Raw genomic sequence first — 6,163 nt, forward strand, 5'->3', positions numbered from 1 at the left:
TCTAAACCTGATTGAAGACATATGGATAAAAGAAAATGGCAGTCTGTGGAAATTTTTTTAAATTTTTCTCTTGTTGGCATTGTTTGCCTTTTGCTGTCATTCACTCAATGGTGGATCCAAAAAGCAGTAACTTGAGATTTTACTCATGCGCTACTTCAGAAGAAGTTCTTGCCCATGGAGTTCATAGAAAGGTCTCAGGGGATGTAATCCAACTAGCAGTTCGCCCAGATTGGTCCTTTTTGTCTACATACGTTCCTTCTTGTCATGGGTCGAACCATGGGTCATCTACCACCACCACCTCTGTCTCCTAGAACGCTTCCATCAACGCTGTCTCCGTACAATCCTTAACATCCACTGGTCAGATTATGTGACCAATACATCTGTTCTAGAACAAGCAGCAGTCACAAGTATTGAGGTCGTGTTGCTGAGAACACAGCTGCGCTGGGCAGGGCATGTCTCCAGGATGAAGGACCACCACCTCCCTAAGATCTTGCTTTATGGTGAACTTGCCACCGGCTGCTGCAAGAGAGGAGCCCCAAAGAAAAGATACAAGGACTCCCTGAAACAACATCTCAGCCTCGGCCATATTGATCAACATAACTGGTCTACTCTGGCCTCCAATCGGGAGGTCTGGAGACACACCATCTACAACGCTGCTGCTTCCTTTGAGAAAGCACGCAGGATCACTCTCAAGGAGAAAAGACAGCGCAGAAAGAACCGTGTCTTGCAGCATTTACCACCTAAGGAGTCTTTCTGCTGTGCCTTTTGCAATTGGATATGTCTATCTCATATTGGCCTTTTCAGCCACCAGTGTACCTGTAACAAACGTGGATAGAGCCTTCCTAAATCTTCGTTCCCGAAGTCTAGCCATGACATGACATGACATGACATGTTCCTTCTTGTAAAATATAGAAAGTTCCCTCCAACAATCTGCAGTAATTGCAGATGCTGACCTAACAAGTTGAAAATATAATGTGCTAACAAATGAGGTGTTAGTCATAAAAAGTTGTCTATGCTCATTGGTTAGAGTAGTAAGGCTTCATGGACTGTTATTTTTAAACACCTGAATACTCAAAAAGTCATCGTATAGCTTAAAAACAAGAGGAATTCCTGCAATATTATACACCTATTCAGATTCCATGCATTCTTTGACATATTGTCTTTACCAATGCAGGACTGATCTTTTATGGGTCTGCTTATATGAAGTTTGGCAAACTTCAGTCATACTTGATGACTGTGGCTGCATAAGCCCCCCCTTTGGCATTGCAGATCTTGTACCCGCCTGCAAGAACAACCAACCTATTAGGCACTGGCCCACCAGCATACTCCACAAAAATGGATTTGTGGGTGCCCATTAACCATGAAACAAACATCAGATTTGTGATCTGACGGGAGCTAACTCTTACCTGACTTTTGCCCAATATTCAAAATTTTCATGCCAATTTGACTACTTGAATCTCAGTATCTTGAGCAGAATATTTTCTGCATCCTTCCAGCATGCAAGGGCACATACCCATTTGATGTAAAAGCATTCAAACAAAGAACTTTGTCACCACAGTTATAATTTAATTTAAATCAATTGCAAAGCTTCACAGAGAAAACCACTCTCTTCTAATAAATACAGTAGACTAACACTAAAATGGTTTTTGTTGTGTAAGACATACTGCCACAGGTATTAGACGATAGCACTGCCATTTCACAAAACAATTCTCCTTTATGTTACTTCATTGCAACTTGATAAAAAAGTACTTCACCATCCCAGTTTAAAATGTATTCCTCTGATAATTACGTTTCTTTGTCAAGCAATGTGACCACTCACCCATGCTAAGAGTAACTGAAGCTGTGATCAACCTCTATGCTGTTGAAATACAGTATCACGTGCAGCCTCTAAGGCATTTCACCCAATATTACTAGCTAATCCTTACTCAAATCAGTACTTAGTTATGACTATTTTACCAGCATTTCTGTAAAGGATACAGTTATAATGAAAAAAAGAAAAGCCCATATGTAAAAATTACAAACACATTTGATATAACAGGGTGGAAGGTTTAATATAGATTCCACTCCTGTTAACACCAGAGTTAACTTTATATCAGAGCTATCAAAGCTATCAATATGTGAAGATGTTCATGAAACACATTTTTTTAATTGTTTAGTACAATGAATTGGAATGAATGAATTGACATTGAATTGGTCAGTTTCTTTTTTATAATCACGGATTTCGCAAAATCACATTTTTTGTTTGCAAGAGTGTGAAATACTTATGTCAATGTATGCTTAACATGTTACATAAAAAAAAGATCCATGCAAAAAGAAAGGAAATAAAATTCTCAGTTATTTCACACCATGCAGTCCACTTTTTCTAATTTATATGCTTGCCTTCAAAATACTTAGCTTATGTTCTAAGTTAAAAGAGCAAACCTAGATGTATTAAGGCCTTACTTTACATCTAGTTCTGTGTAACTCAGAAGTGAGGTCAGGCATCAGTAACTTGCCTTCTGTTAATGAACTCTTCCCACTTTCTTCCATGGACATCTTATTTTCATTCTTGAAAAACAAAAAACACTTTCAGTTCCAGGAGAATATACTAAGCACTCAGAGGGTATTGGTCAGGTGTCTAAAGCAATATAGTTATTTTTAAAAACTCTAGTCACAGTTATTCAAGGATTTTTTTTTATCAAAGTAGCAAATAACGCTGAACAACAGAGTGAATACTTCAGGGTCACAGAAAAAAGAGCTGCATGATGTATTTGCTAAAAAAGGAAATATTTGAGAGAGTTAGGGGGGAAGAACCTCCAGAGAGAATAGGAGTCAACAACAGATGGTAGATAAAGGAGGAAATAATCCATAAAACCTATCTGCATAAACAAAACAAGAAATACTTTTTCCTGCAGAAGTCCAAAGCATTCTTCCTACTAGACAAAACATTGGTCTTTTAGCTGTGGTGAAAAATTAACAAAACTAAACCAAACAAAACAAGCCTGACACCAAGGCACTAAGTACAACCTGAATTCAGAGCCCATCCTGCAAGCAGTACATGTTTAAAAGAAAAAGCCTGCTTTGTGCTGAACAACAATATCTTGGAAACACATCCTCAAAGTTAGAGTCAAACAATAAAATTTTATTAGTAAGCCTTTACTCATCTCTTTGCAAAAGTGACTGGTAACTGGAAGAGTTGTGGACAGTGTCAAGTGGCTAGCAGTGACGTGAGCAGAAACAAAGATGATGACACCAGGACCTGATCAACCAACCCTTTGCTGTGCTGCAGATTTGAGTAATAAGAAAGAAATGTTCCCTAAACTTTCATCACAGATACTACTACTAACCAACCACTCTATGCCATTTCAAATAAGGAAATCAAAATAAATTATCGAATATCTACTATTTGATAATTTAGGAAATAGAAGTTTCAGGACAATAGTGAGTGAAGTTTGAAAGTCCTACTCCTATTTTTCATTGACAGTTTAGCAAAGTATAAAGCAGTATATCTTTAATTAAAGAAATGTTCTTTGGTTTTCAAAGACAGACAATATAATTTCAGGAGGCTGAAAACCTAACTCAGAATGATCATTCCTTTATGTTTTAAGTAACGGATTAAAAGAGCATCCACACAATGATAGGAGTACTTCCTTTTTAAGGAAAGTCCATGGCCTGAGGCAAAGAGGGGTGAGAAATTACAGATCAGGAGAGGGAGTACAGGAGAGGGGGTGCATTGCAACTGCCTGGCTGCAACCACAGAGATACCCGGGGAGCTCTGCAGTTGCCCCTGGGGAAGGCAGTGGCACACAGCAAATATTATCCTCATCAAGGTGGAAGACCAGGACATCTGGGGTAAAGTTGTCACAAAAATGAGATAAAGCTGGTAAGTAAAAATTACATAGGATAACCATGGAGCAGCAGAGCATCCCTAGCTTTCCCAGGACCAATGCAGGGATACATTGAACTGAAAGTGGATGATAAACATAGCTCAAAGGAGAAATGCGTCTCTCCTCTGTTCAGCTTTCAGTTAAAGCTTGAAGGCAGGTATGGCCTGCTCTGCTCTGCGCTGTGGTGGCCTAACCTTGAACATTGTATGCAGTTTTGGACACCACAATACAAAAAAGACGTTAAGCTATTAGAAAGCATTCAAAGGAGAGCTACAAAGACGGTGAAGGGTCTACAGAGGAAGCCTTATGAGCGGTGGCTGAGGTCATTTGGTCTGTTTGGCCTGGAGGAGACTGAGGGGAGACCTGATTGCAGTCTACAAATTCCCTGTGAGGGGAAGAGGAGGGGCAAGCACTGATCTCTTCTCTCTGGTGACCAGTGACAGGACTCAAGGGAAGGGCCTGAAACTATGTCAGAGGAGGTTTAGGTTGGATATTAGGAAAAGGTTCTTCACCCAGAGGGTGGTTGGGCACTGGAACAGGCTCCCCAGGGAAGTGATCATGGCACCAAGCCTGACAGAATTCAAGGACCATTTGGATAACACTCTCAGGCATATGTGTGATTCTTGGGATGTCCTGCATAGGGTCAGGTTTTGGACCTGATGATCCTTGTGGGTCCCTTCCAACTCAGCGTATTCTATGATTCTATGGCTGATAACTGGGCTGGTAAGGATGAAAACGTCAGTGGCTTGCCAGTCATACTGGATGACAGAAAGTCACGCTCACAGTATCCTCTAACACATCCTGAAATGAATTACAGAAAATCTCAAATATCTTTTTGAAATAAGAAAAACCAAAGAACAGGTGATATGGTCACTAACATCAGACAATTGTCCACCTTTTCAAGCCACATCATACAGGGAAATTGGTAATAGCAAGTTATACAGAGTCTCTGTAAAACAGTGCCGGATCTCCTGGCTTGCACACCTGTATGAGAACTAAATCTGTTCTCTCGCAGCTCCACACCAAAACAATGCAGCCTGGACCAAGACAAAGTCATGCAAGAATGAGCTGAAAAAGAACAACCTGGAAAAGAAACAAATTAAACCCATATGTTACATATGAAACAAGTGGTTTCATAAGCAGCTAAAAGAGTACAACTTGGTTTTCTTAAGACACAGATTTGCGTCCTGCACTGATTCTTTATTATCTAGTACGAGGTAAACTTGTTTTTCAGAACAATGCTCAGAGATGTTGAAGTTGGACAAGAGTCAAAAGTTATTGCTAGTAGGGCACACAGGCACACATGCAGAAAGTACCATCACACAAGCTTTGTTTTTTTCATAAAACACATTCAAAAACAATTCCTCATAGGATTTTTTTTTTTTTAAGCAAAACCTCACTTTTGGCATGACAATAATAAAGAAGGAAATATCACATATTTTAATGGGAGTTCACAGCACATCCCTGGGACAAAAATCTAAAATCCTATTTCAGGGAGTAGGAAATTTGAAGGAAAAAAAACCACCTTGCTTTGATTTTCAAAGTCATTAAGGCATTTCTAAGGCTGAATTAATTTCTAATTCAGAATTAAATACTGGTAGTAGAGGGAGCACTGAAATTCATAACTGGTTTGGTACCCCAGAGCCCAACTCTCTTAAATTAACTCTTTTGAAACTCATACTATCCTTCCAGTACTATGTTAAAAAGGATTGTATAGAAAAAAAAAATGTTTAAGCAATACATGGTTCTTTTGTGACCTCAGCTGATCAACTGATAGCTATGAGCTCCTGTACAGAACCTGAGAGCTTGACTTTCATACCTCCTGTAATTAAATCTTTGGTCATATTTGGATTCAGAGAAGAAAGTAAATTATATCTATTAATCAATATATTTTAGTCCATAAAAATCATGTCTTATTTAGTGTACAATGGTAGGAAAATCAAAAAGTATGGTCAGAAGATAGAAATTCCTAATTTTTTTACTTGGTTACAATATTTAGAAATTTTATAGCAGTTATGTCAAAAATTGTGGGAGTCGTGGCTACAAAACTGTCTTTCCCAACTGATTGGAAAAAGTTGCTAGTTTGAGTTTCTACGTTTCAAGGTGCAATATTTCAACTGTTATTTGAATACTTTTACTTCATCTTTGGTATTACTTTACTGCACAGAACACTAAAACAATCTTTTCAACATAAAATAAAGCAAAATACTGGACTTTCCTGTAGCTGTACCATTAAAACCAACAGGTTCACACAACATATTTCAGTTGCAACAAGAGGTTTCTTTCCTTTTTCAAAG

At 38.6% G+C, this 6,163-nt stretch overlaps 1 protein-coding gene across 2 annotated transcripts in view; it reads right to left on the bottom strand.

The window, feature by feature from the left end:
• The window catches only part of ARL15 (ADP ribosylation factor like GTPase 15), a 276,210-nt gene that overhangs the window by 60,630 nt on the left and 209,417 nt on the right, over positions 1–6,163 (bottom strand). The window lies entirely within an intron of this gene.

Source organism: Corapipo altera, unplaced genomic scaffold (assembly GCF_003945725.1).
Source record: "Corapipo altera isolate COAL_440 unplaced genomic scaffold, ASM394572v1 61411, whole genome shotgun sequence".
Lineage (NCBI taxonomy): Eukaryota > Metazoa > Chordata > Aves > Passeriformes > Pipridae > Corapipo > Corapipo altera.